This window comes from Dipodomys merriami, unplaced genomic scaffold (assembly GCF_024711535.1).
Source record: "Dipodomys merriami isolate MVZ:Mamm:240054 unplaced genomic scaffold, mDipMer1.0.p SCAF_29, whole genome shotgun sequence".
Taxonomy (NCBI): domain Eukaryota; kingdom Metazoa; phylum Chordata; class Mammalia; order Rodentia; family Heteromyidae; genus Dipodomys; species Dipodomys merriami.
The window spans coordinates 6,144,003-6,157,433 of NW_027204381.1; the positions used below are offsets into that span (position 1 = coordinate 6,144,003).

General features: G+C 43.8%; 1 protein-coding gene across 4 annotated transcripts in view; it reads right to left on the bottom strand.

The window, feature by feature from the left end:
• Window positions 1-13,431, bottom strand: part of Kirrel3 (kirre like nephrin family adhesion molecule 3) — a 564,018-nt gene that overhangs the window by 366,830 nt on the left and 183,757 nt on the right. The window lies entirely within an intron of this gene.

Consider the following 13,431-nt stretch of genomic DNA (forward strand, 5'->3'; position numbering starts at 1 on the left):
CACCACACACACAGGGAAGTTCCTCATTCCTTAGAGAAGCTATGTGGTGTCACATATCCCTGAACACACAGTTTGAGTACACAGCAAAATGCTATGCAAGAAAAGAACATGGGTTTGGAGGCTCAGGTGGGTTCAAGTCCTCGATGGCTGTGTGGTTCTGATCATGTTGTGCCTCAGTTTCTCCATTTGTAAAATGGAGATGTAATAGGGCCTTTCACAGAAGGACGGAAGCGCTTCATGAACTGCAAAGTATGTACAATATGTGCGCATGTGCACATGCGTGGGTGAATGGATGCCATGGGAATATGTGCTTGTGTGTGTAATGAGAAAGTTGAAAAAGAAAAGATTGTACTGTCAGATGACAAGCACTTGCTTGCAGTGGGGGGTTGGGGGGAGAGAAGACTCCCAGGACTTGAATGTGGATGAAACTAACTGCTTTTGAGCAATCAGAGAAGGTCTGGAATTGTTTTGAAAAAGGAGGGGCCAGGAGAAGGAAAGAGGTTGAGCAAAAATGTTGAAAGAGAGTCAGAGATGACAGCCATACTTTTCCTCCTAGAAACCCCTTGATCTTCAATTCTTGATAACACTCACAAGAACCACGGGAGGCTGGCTATGAGGGATTTCTTGTGGAAATGCTAAAAGATGGTAAGTCGATGTTGCAGATATTTACAGGACAGGATGCATCAGCATCTAAAAGTGCAAAATTCCAGGTGAGGAACTGAGTAGCTTTTTAGAATCATCTAAGCCAGGGGTAGGTGGCTCATACCTATAATGCCAGTGACTCAGGAGGTAGAGACCAGCAGGATCCTGGTTCAAGGCTAGCCTGTCTAAAACGTTAGCAAGACTCCCATCTCAATAGACTGAGCATGGTGGTATGTGCCTGTGGTACCAATAATATGGGGGGCTGTGGGTAGGCTGGCCTCAGGTAAGACTCTACTCTGATCTTTTTTTTTTTCTTTTTCTTTTCTTTTTCCAGTCCTGGGGCTTGAACTCAGGGCCTGGGCACTGCCCCTGAGCTTCTTTTGCTCAAGCCTAAGACTCTACCACTTGAGCCACAGAGCCACTTCCAGCGTTTTCTGTTTATGTGGTACTAAGGAACTGAACCCATGGCTTCATGCGTGCTAGGCAAGCACTCTACCACTAAAAGCCACATCCCCAGCCCTACATTTGATCTCAAAAATAATGTAAGGCCAAAAGGAGATGAAGATGTGGCTTAGGTGGCAGAGTACCCAATCAGCAAACAAAAGGCTCTGAATCTGAACCCTAGAACCCTAGTACTGTGGAGAAAGAGGGAGAGAGGGAGGAAGGAGGGGAGGGGAATTATATATAGCTGAGCACTTAACACAAGTAACAGTGCTCAGGTACCATTCCTCAGAATCTCTGTGGGTGAGGCGCAGAGCCCTGGAGTCACTTTGAAGCTCCATGCTAGACCTAAAAGGGACCCAGTGTTGACCACCATGACTTACACTGTCATCAGCCACCTGCATCCTGATTTCAAGGGGCAGAGGGCTTCGTGGTCTTTGGGACATGTCAGTTATGATGACAAATCTGGTATCATTAGAATTTCCTGGATGATCTCAGGGAAGTCACCTAGATCAACTGAAAACAGATGAATTTAGGTTCTTTGTGATTTGACTTAGATGAATTTAGATCCTTTGCAATTTGTCTAAGAGCCTTCATCACATCCTAACTAGAACCATCCCTGGTCCTCTTTTGAATGCTCGGCTACATGCCTGAGCTCTCATCCCACTTTCTAGTGTGCGGAAAGATGGATTTCACAGTAAAGCAGGGGTTTTCTCTGTATTAATTTAGGTGAGGGAATCTGGGGGCTAGGGAAACAGAGACTCATTAGAGCATTAGCATAAGTGGTGGAGACAGCAGGTACAAGAGTCCCAGGGGAGAGATCTGTCCCTCCATTATGATTCCGCTGCAGAGGAGAATCAGCAACCTTATACCTCTTGTATATAATATTAAAAAAGAAAACCTGCTAGGATTCTCAAATATCTCAAATGTGTTTCTGGCCTCCTTTATTTTCTGCCCGCAGATAGCATGTGTGGCTGTGTAACCTTCAGGATTACAGCAAGAATAATGAGCCCTGGGTACCCTTGCAGCCCCATTAGTGAGTGAGACTCCATACTGCCCTCAGCCTACAAACAGGCCACCTCTAAAACCAGGTGGGAACTCCAGGCTTTCTGTCTGAACAGAGATTATTCAACCCCTGGACAATGATGGAGCAAACAGGACACCCCGGTATCATTAGACAGTAGTCGCAGCTGTACTGGGATAATGGAGTAGCAGAGCCAGTCGCTGGTTCAGAGCCACAGAGCTTTGGGAAACTCTTCTTAATAGGATGTCTGCTGGCTGTGGAGGCTGATGAGGGACAGAGATATTTCAAACACTGAGCACATTGCTGTAGCACTAATATCTCTGGTGCATGCATGCCCACAGATCTGATATTTGCAAAAATTCAATCCCATTGGGCTTTCTGAACTTTTTTTTCTTTTAGTAAAACCTTGATTAACTGGAGTGCTTGAAAAAGATGTAGATTTATGGTTAACTAAGTGTACTCTGCATAATTGAGGATTAACTAGAAACTCCACCCCTCTTATATTTCAATTTTTTAATAGAAAAAAATTCTTTAAATATACTAGCTTTCTTTTCTATCTTATTTAATTGATGATTTTGGAGTCTTTGGGGACATCAGACAGATAGATGATTTTCCATGGACTCATTTGCTCAGTTATTTTTTGAGTTTCCCCTGCAAATTGACTATCACAGAAGCCGCTAGACTCGCTGCTATAGGAACAGTCAGAGATGTAGATGATGTAGCACCTGAGCAAAGTTCCCAAGACAAATTCCCTGATTCGTGGAGCAGGGGGTAACCATTGCCAAGTCCCTAATAGGTGGAAATCAGATGAGAGAACAGAGCTACTGAAATGTGGGTCAGGATAACCCAGGAATGCAATGCAGAGACCAGAGTTCAGAGCTCAGTTCTTTGCTCTGTCATTCACCGGACCTGTGGGACTTGGGCCAAGAGTTTAACTCCCATTCAGTTTTCTCATTTGTAAGATGTAATCATGGTACTTTCCCTACAAAGTAAGAAGAAAGCAATGGGGCGCTTTTTTGCTTATTTATAAAAAAGTTGAAGGCTGGGAGTATAGCTCAGTGGTAGAGAGTTTGTTTGGGATACATAGTACTCTGGATTCAATCTCTGGAGCCATAAAAAATACACACAAAAGTTAAGAAGTTGAATGAGTCTCCTAGAATATACATAAAAAAGCAAATGTCAAGAAAGATTCCACCTGACAGCCTCTAAATATCCCAAATCTCAAGTCACATGATTTCAGCCTCATTAGCTGCAATTCCATATGCAAATGATGCTGCCCAGGAGAGAAGAGCCAAGACAATAAGCATTAAGACATTTCTATAACAGCACAGGTCACTACCCTGGACATGTTGCTATGTTGTTTCCTTAGTCCTCTGCTTAGAGTTCTTCTTCCCTTCTTTGCCTTGGCCTTAAGTGGAGAAGTTAACCAAGGAGGAATGCCATATTGAACAGGAGAGTGGGCTGTGGTTAAGGCAAGGTGTGTGTGTGGGGGGGGGGGAGGGTAGGGGAGAGTAGAGCAAAGAACAGCCTGGAAAGAAGGCATTTGAGCTAGGCTCCAATGGCTTGAGGGAAATCGTTTCTCTACAGGAGGGAGCTGTATTCCCAGGGTGCCTGCTAAATGGGTATTACAGACTTACCTAATTGATTCCTTCATTCATTAATCCAGAAAGTCAGAGTGAAAACTGAATGCCAGCCCAGACCCAGTGCCAGGTGCTATGAAGAACAGAAAGAAACTGAGGAACACACCTGGCTTTCTGAAACACAAGAGTAAATGCAGTCAGTATACACTCCAAACAGCCACATGGGACCGCTCAAGAAGGTGTCATTCACCAGTTCTATTGAAAGGCATGTGTAAAGTCTCTGCAGAGTTGAATGCAACGTGATAGACAGAGGTCATTGAAGAAAGAACACTGTAAATAGAGCCCACAGCTATGCAAAGGCCAAGGGGGTAAGGAATCTTTAGAGAGGTGGTAGGAAGCTCTCAGCTGGGGAAAAAAACAAAATGCTTAAATAGGGATACAGGTTGACCCAACGAAACAATGAGATGTACAAGACATGATGTTGAAAAACGAACTTTACAATTTAGGCAGGGAGGTGGGGAGGGAAGGGAGGGGAGTAGGGGAAAAACAAAGGAGGAGGTAACAATGCTTGATAGGAAATGTACTCATTACCTTGCTCATGTAACTGCAACCTCTCTGTACAGTATTTTTACAATAAAAAAGTATTTAAAAAAAAGAATTTGGACAACATATGTTATAAATCCCACCAGCTCTCCCTGGGATCTATAGCATATAACACACATTAATATTCTCCTGTAAGTTACTCAATCACCAGATTAGAGTTAGCTGGAATGTATGACCTCTCCCCTAAAGCAGATCATCTATGGAGGTGGTTAACTTTCCAAACATATTCCTTGGTAAATTCTGGCTGTCAACTGTGCCATCCCCTGGACAGACAAACATGGGGCTTTTTACTCCTTTCTGACCTGCTTGTTTGATATCAACTAGATATACTCAAGAGTAAGAGCTCCAGGGAGACCTAGGATGTTACTGCCACACATGCAACTGTATCTGTTGCCAAGGCAATGGTGCTAGCATCCGATTGGAGCAAGGTCCCTTGTGGTTGGACATAGCTGAGTGGTACCTTGAAGAGTTACCCAAACCAAAGAGAAAGTTGGGTGCATACATGTGTGTGTGTGTGTGTGTGTGTGTGTGTGTGTGTGTGTGTGTGTGTGTGTGTGTGTGTTTGCGCGTGTGTGTGTGTGCAAGCATAAGCCTCAATACCTATATATGTCTGTTTGTAAGTACTGTGCATGTGCATTTGCTTGGGAGCAAGTATGTGAATTTATATGTGTGCGTGTGGGTGGTTCAGATACTCCAGCTGTATTTCAATAAGTGCACATGAGGTACAATTGATATTCCAGTCAATAACCAAGAGCATGCTATGAAATAAGCCTGCTGAAACCAAACACCTGTGACCACTGAGGTCTTAATCGGGGAAGGAAATTACAGTTTAGGAGCGTGTGATTTCTCTACTTGCTGTCAAGAATCTCTGAGTTGTATGGCGAGCAAAAGTCTGCCGCTGACCTTTTTCTGGCAGAGGAGAGACTGAAGAAGCCTATTATGGAGCATAAGCCAATTTACTTTGTACAAATAGGTGGCAATTTTCTTCCTTAAATACATAAGGGTAGAAAGGAAATGTCTATAAACGGAAGGATGCTCTCCTATGGCCCAATCACTTCTTGTTTGTGAAAGATAAAGGGTGGCAATCCAGCCAGGGGCTTAGGGGAAGGTGTCACAGGAAGAAGCCAGGCTGAGTCCTCTGGCAAACTTTACCTTGAAATATGTATTTTTGGGCTGGGAAGGTGGCTCAGTGGTGGAGCGCTTGCCTTGCATGCATGAGGCCCTGGGTTCGATTCCTCAGCACCACATAAGCAAAAAGAAAAAAGCAGGAAGTGGTGCTGTGGCTCGAGTGGTAGAGTGCTGCCTTGAGCTGAAGAGCTGAGGGACAGCGCCCAGGCCCAGAGTTCAGGCCCCCCCCAAAAAAACCCAAGAAATATATATTTTTGAAACTGAGTTTTAGCTGGAAAAGAGGTAAGAGCACAGGAGTAAACAGCTTTTAACCAAAGTATTTTAGAGAAGGAATGACAACATCTATGAAATATACCTTCTACTTTTAATTTGTCATTTCTTTTTTTGTTTTAAAGTTTCATGGGCATTTGTAGGCTGAAAGGAGCTAAAAGTCATAGATGGATCACACTTTCAGAAATGTTTACTAGCAAAAATCTTCCCCAGGAACACCACTTTTCCCTGAGAATTCTCAGATCTGGAGGAGCAGATGACCTACCTGAAATCATATGTAGAGTTGAGGAGCGGGAGGAGGATAGGATTTAACTAGGCCTTGCAAAAGTTTCACTAATATAAAACAAGGACAAGGATCACCTTCTAGTCGCTTATTGCCCATTTATTAGCTAGGGATGGGGGACCAGAGAGTAGAGGATATGTGGAATGCGTGTTTGGCTGTGAGAGGAAGTGGATGCATGAGGAGTTTTAATGGGTGGGTCTAGAGCTGATATGAAAGATATAAAGAGTTAAATGTGTACACAGGCATGTACCTCAGTATCTGTGCATTCAAGTAGTGTTTTGTATTTAGATTAATTCCTTCCTAAACAAAAGTGTAAAACAATGGAATGATCACAAGCATTCTGAAAACCATAATGAATGCCTGGAGAAGGGCGATGGTTCTCTAAGAAGCACTGTTCAGGGGAGGAAGAGAGAGATGTGTGTATTAACCAGTCCTGCTGGCTGGGTGAAGGGCCTTCAGTGATTCCAAGTTTCTTCTCAGCCTCCTCAAAGGTCTTAGTGAACCTGTTGGACAGTTCCTCCCTGGCTTCATTTCATTCCACTTGGGCTGGCTCTGGACTCCATTATTTAGTGAGCTGCAGTATCCCATGAGAATAAAAGAATCCTCTAAGTTGCCATTCATTAATTAATGAACAGATTAAACAATGCTTCCTCGCTTTGTCATCTTGTCACCTGAGGAGCATTCATTTTCAGCATGATTACAGATCTCCACAGTACAAACTATAGAATAGAAATTAAATATTTATTTACTATGTAAATGAGAAATGACAGAAGACAGGGAGAAGGAGGAAAGGAGAGAGAGAAGCAAGGGAGAAAAACTGGAAAGGAGGAAGGAGCAGCTGATGGGAGGGAGGGAAGAAGGGAGGAAGAACCAATGGGAAGGATGATGGGAGGAAGGAAGTAAAGAATGGAAGGAAAGAAGAGAAGGGAGGAATGTAAAGGAATAGCTGAAGGAAGGACGAGAAGAAAGAAATGGAAGGAGGAAGAGAGAGAGGGAGTAAGGAAGGAAGAAGGGAGGAAGGAAAGTGAAGGAAAGGAAGAAAAGGGAGCTGGGGGGAAGAGGACAGGGAAAAGGGAAGAAATCATCCTTGATCTTTCAGTTTCTCCTTTCAATTGCCAAATCCAACTCCTAACATCATTTCCTGGGCAGCGGGTAGACGTCACTTTGCTGGTGCTGCATGCTGACTGTCCTGTGGATTCCTCCCTTCAATGACACCAACGCATTACTAAATATCGATACCCAACCTGACATGTGTCAATTATATGCCAGGGCAGGAGTTTCAGCTGTATAAACACCCAGACCTTAAACCCAAATATGAGTTCCAACTGCAAAGAGACAGAAAGGAGAAGCTGGGGGAATCAATAAGATAAAAGCCCTGCAAAGATCTTTAGGGAAAGCTATTGTCTTGATTTTGTAGCCTTGATGAGCCTCGTGGAGATAATAAAAACATGAATAATATTCTCCCTCGTGTACTCCCCACAACACTATGAGTACTAATAGTGTTGGTAATAAAGGGAACAGATTGCTTTCCAATGCCATCCTTTGCCTAGCATGGCCCTGCAGTAGCCTAGACTTAGAGCCCTGGGCTGGGAGCCATATAGCTCTTCAGAGCTCTCTCCATGCACTGGGTGAGCTGGTAGGTGAAAGAATCTAGTCTTAAGAGACTAATTCTGTGACCAGGAGCTCAAAAGTTTTAGTGATTGTAAGTCTTTTATTTCAGCCAGATTGACAGCTTCATGAAATAACTACTCTGCCCAGGCTGTTGAAGGCTGCTTCTTAGTTGAACTCCTTGTTATAGTGTGTGTTTTCTATGTCTCCAACTCCTAATCGATCAATGCGGGAGAAGAATGTTCCTAGGGAAAGCTCAGCTCTTAACTGTATTGTATGCTGAAGAAAGCATGACACTAAGACTCTGAGAAGGTAACTTTCCATTGCCAAGTGCTCAAGCACCTTCATGAGAAGGATCTGGCCTGGAAAGGAAGTGTGCTGACTGCCCCAGGATCCCCCTGCAAATCTGTTTTCTTCTGGCCACTACAGTCCTCACTGACAAATTTCTGCACTTCACATCTTATAAAGGAACTTTGTGTCCTGAAATGATAGAATGCTGCACAGAGAATCATGGAATTGCTAAAGGGGGATTACGGTCCCATTCTCATGCTTTGGTGGAAAAAAAGGATATTCCTGGTCTATGACAGTCTACTGTACAAATGTTTTAATCTGTCTATTCTTCAGCTTTAGTGGCTAGAATCTCTTTGTTATATATTTAACCATTTGAATACATACATTATTATTAACTTTTAAAAATAGGTTTCAAGTCAGGTGCTAACTAATCCTAGCTACTCAAGAGGCTGGGATTTAGAGGATCATGGCTTGAGGCCAGCCCAGGTAGAAAAGTCCTCTCGACTCCATCTCTAAAATAACCAGACTGCTAGATGTATGGCTCAAGTGGTAGAGCTCCAGATAGGGCCCTAAGTTCAAACCCTAATGCTGCCAAAAAATCATGTCTCAACATAAAAAAGTGATGTTACCTTGCGTCTGCCAGCAACATCCCCATGGACTTTCCCCATTTGTTCATTCATAGTCACACAGAGCCACTTGTAGGTCCCCAATTATGCGACAGTCTTACTCATCTTTGTGTGTGGGAATGCGTCCTTTCTTCTGCTTAGAAGGCCTTTCCTCTCTCACCTAGATTTGGCAAACTTGTTTCTTAAGCCATTCCTACAAGGCTTCCAGGATTATTTTCTCAGTGCCTGGCTTGGTGCTGGGCTTATGGACAATACTTCATGGAGGAGGAATGAATGAATGTCTAATGGTGTAGATTAGGAAGCCAGAGAGGAGAGGATCTCCCTGGGAATTCTAACTGCTCTCCAGCTAGAAGCAATGGACGCAGATACTAATCTGGACATGTAGGGTGTTGGCATGCAGTTGGGAGAAGGAGGGCCCTTTTGGAAGCTAAAGGAAGGGACACTACATAGTAAAACAGCCCTGCAGGAGCACTGTTAGCAAAGAATACTTCTTTAGAAATTAAATGTCTTTGGTTCTTTCCCAGGAGGCTCCAGACTTGTTTGTAGGAAGCCGTGATGAGGAAGGCAACTTCTGAATACTCTTTCCAGGGATATTATTCTTGCTCCGAAGCTGATAGCCCAGCCTCTAATGCTGGATAATGGGAGGCCCTTCTCAGATATAACAGAGTTATCCAGCACTAAAGATAAAGGTATTTTTCATGAAGATTATTATTTTTTCCCCTTGAGGAAGAAGACCTCACAGGCCCTCTGCAGGGCTCCACGAATGAGTGGGAACTTCACTCTCTTAGCCTTTTAAATCAATTTTAATGGTAACGACGGAAACAACAGCAGCAAAACAGAACCAAATGGGTTGGGACCCTTTTCTGCACTCTCTTAACTAGCTCAAATTAAATGCTGAATTGTATTTTAGGGGCCTGTGTGTTTTTTTTTGTCATGCAAATGAAGGAAAACAACTTGCTTTCCAATTTCCACATGCAAATATAGAGCGAATTGTTGAGAGGGAGAATATATTTTGCCATCTCAGTGGTTCTAGTAAAGATAAGGAGCTCTTGCAAAAAAAAAATGTTCCACAATTTGTCAGCTGGAAGCTTATTAAATACTCCCAAACAAATGTTTATATAGCATTAGAGGGACACTGTCAAGGTGAGGGGGTTCTGAAATGGTCCACTTCTGCTTTGGTCATAACTGTGTAAATTCTTCCCCTCCTTTTCCCCTCCCAACAAATGCAGCTATTATGTTTTCTCTTTCTTAGGCAAAAATAAGGCAAAAAGCTAGCCCTTGTTATGAACCTCTAATAATAAACTTGAATGTACAGCCAATTGTTTGGCAGTCACGTGCAACCTAGTATAACAGTCTTCCAACCTGGGGCTTTTGGCTTCAGCAGAACTTTCATTATGGAACGGTGGTCCCAATTCTCATGCCTTAGGAGTAAAGAAAATTGGGCAGGAGGTGCAAGAGAAAATGTAATAGCATCAGAGTTCCAGGAGTGGCATTTATAAAATCATAGATCTTACTATCGGGCAGGACTCTAATAGTAATAACAACCATACCAAGAACATTATATGTTGGATATCACAGAAGACACATAAATTCTTTTCTCCAAAGGAAGCTACAATCCAGCAAGCAAAATAGGAGGACAGGTATTTAAAGAACTGCAGTGCTGGGTTAGAACTAATACCGCCATGCTCAGTAGGTATGCAGTAAGGAAAATTTAATGGGGAACTTTTTTCTTTCTGCCAAGGGCCATAATCCTCAGACCATGAAGAATTATCAGTACATACACATGGTGTAGTTAGTGAGTCACATATGAGAAGCAGGCATGTCTGTTCAGTCATGTGCCAGGTGATTTTGTAAGCCATATATGGCCCCAAGGATGGTAATCTAGTTATGTAAGTTAGTTTATTATTTTTAAAAATTGTATATTTCAGCTGGGCACAGGTGGCTCATGCCTGTAATCCTAATTACTCAGGTGGCTGAGGCCTGAGGGACTTTTATCTCTGATTAGCAAAAAGCAGGAAGTGGAAGTGTGGCTCAAGTGATGGAGCACCAGTCTTGAGTGATAAATCCAAAGGACAGTATCCAGGTCCTGAAGTCAAGTGCCAGAATCAGTGTACACATACACACACACACACACACACACACACACACACACACACACACACACACACACACACACACACACACACACACAAAACCTTGTATATTTCAATTCTCCTATGCTAACTGGAGGGATCAGGGGTCTCACCTAAAGTCACCAACTGCTTAGAGGTCAAGGGCCAAAGAGCTTAGGTCCTGCCCCATGAAAAGGATTGGCTCTTCTCCCAGCCTCTAGAAAAGTTATGCTCAAAGTGGCCACTCACTGGGGCTGGGAAGGTGGCTCTGTGGTAGAGCGCTTGCCTTGCATGCTCAAGGCCCTGGGTTCGATTTCTCAGCACCACATAAGAAAAAAGCCGGAAGTGGCGCTGTGGCTCAAGTGGTAGAGCGCTAGCCTTGAGCTGAAGAGCTGAGGGACAGCGCCCAGGCCCAGAGTTCAGGCTCCATGACCGGACCCAAAAAAAAAAAAAAAAGTGGCCACTCACTAAGGCAGAATAAAAGCAAAGCATTATAATACCTCCTCCCATCTCACATGCCCCTCCTCACCAACTTTCAGAATCCTTTCTCCTATCTACTTCACTTAAGATAGTCTGAATTTTGGCAGAAGTTTTCTTTGGGGCTCTAGAGATTTAGGTGTGAAAAAGTTCTTCTGCGAGGACATGTCAGCTCGCTGGGCTTTGTTTCATGCCTAGAAATAGATTTCTGTCTTTCTTAATAATGGCTCCATTTGGGTTGGAAAGGGCAGCATGTGGCGTTACTGACCGCACAGGGCACTGAAGTGAAGGATGATGGGAGCGGGGAGAGCTGTCAGCCCCTCGCTCACACTACACTAAAAGCATGTAATTCACAACTTCTGCAAGCTTGGGAAGTTATCATTGGAAAGTTGTTGCTCTAGAGTGCCTTGACAGTCTAACAATACAAAATAAATCTTCCATTCACGCTTCTCTAGCAAGCAAGGATTCCAAGTATATGCAGCAACGGCCGAAAACAGCAGTAAGTTTCATGTTATGTCCTCAAAACGTAACGGCAGCTCACACTGCACTGATTACCATATATTAGCTTTTTTATTTTTCTTCCAGATCTTGGGAGACTTTCTGGAAGGCCTTCTTTCTGGATGGAACTTTAAAATATTTTCTGTAATCCTTTAAGTCCCGTCGGGCCGCAGTTGGATCTCTGATTTCTGCACGTTTCCAATCTGTAACATGCATTCCTCTCATTAGGATAAGTAGCTTGCAAACATCTCCACATCGCAAGCATAGAACCACAAGGCGCAACCATAAGCCTCAAGATCTTCTCTGTGCTCAAACCGTACACCTGTGTAGCTTGGCATTTCTGAGGCTGGCTGAAGGGAGAAGGTGATTATGTCAAGGAATGGGAAACTGGCTGCCAAGGAAAAGGCTCATAAAACGGACATCTGTTTGGAGGAGTAACTGAAAGAGATGAAGACCTCATGGGCTACTGAGTCTGAAACATCAAATTAATCAGGGAGGTTGTGCAGAGAGGGCAGTTTCCACCTCTGGTCTAAGTCCTGGCTGCAACTCTGAGAATCTGATGGCTGTTCTGGAGGTTGTCTTAAGCCCTCCGGAGCTTCTTGCTCTCTCTCCCGACAGCTGTGGTATTTGTGTTCATGCTAGAGTGTGTGTAGGAAGAGGCAACACGCTAATGAGCCATGCAGCCCATCTGACAACTCCCATCTGCTCCATTCTTTTGGCCACCCAGGCTCTCTGCCAGTGCTGGCTGTACCTTTGGGCACCTGGTAGTCCCTGCCCAGGGCCTAGCAGGAGTGTTTAGATCTCCCACTCCTAAGTCCTCACTGAAATCAGCCTTGTAGGAGGCCAGCAAGCAACACCATTCCTGTTGCCCCACACGTGGAGCTTGTATCCCTCCTTCATCCTATTCTTACAAAACCTGTTATCCTCACATGTCCTTCCACGTACCCTTCCTCTCCCCTCACCGTTTGTCTTCAGAGAGATCTTAGAAAGGATAGAGCATTATTATGGGGCCACAAGCTCCTTGTCTTAATTGTCCATGTGGCTATGGCCTCCAGACTAGGAGGGGTTAGGGAACAGTGTCTAGATTGTTTATTGCTGTGTTCCTTGGATCCTTACGATCCTTAGATCCTGGCACACAGAGGATTCCCAACCAATAGTTTCCAATGGATTGGATGGATGGATGGATGGATGGATGGATGGATGAATGGGTGAGCAGAAGAATAGGGACCAGGAACAAGGATAAGCCAGCTACCGCTAAACTTTTTTTTTCCATACCATTCTACTCTAACAATGTACTTCCAAAAGAAATCAGACCAAGACTTCACACTGCCTGCTTACAATGAAAAGATTCTGTTTGAACCTAGTCCTCCCACTACTTTGGCAGGTATATTGACATATTATATATCTTCTATGGATTGCAAAACCTTCAAAGTTAACTGATGTAAAACCTACTTATCCGGGTACCCAAATCCAACAGATCCATCCCACTAAGTAGAAACTTTGTGCTTTGCTACTGTTGAATCTATTCTTTCTTTCTTTCTTTCTTTTTTTTTTTTTTTTTGGGTCCGGTTGTGTGGCCTGAACTCTGGGCCTGGGCGCTGTCCCTCAGCTCTTCAGCTCAAGGCTAGCGCTCTACCACTTGAGCCACAGTGCCACTTCCGGCTTTTTGCTTATGCGGTGCTGAGGAATCGAACCCAGGGCCTCATGCATGCAAGGCAAGCACTCTACCACTGGGCCACCTTCCCAGCCCCCTTTCTTTCTTTTTAAAGTAAGTTTTTCATTGTGAAAATACTGTAAAGAAAGGTTACAATTACATGAGCAAGGTAATGAGTACATTTCTTATCAAGCA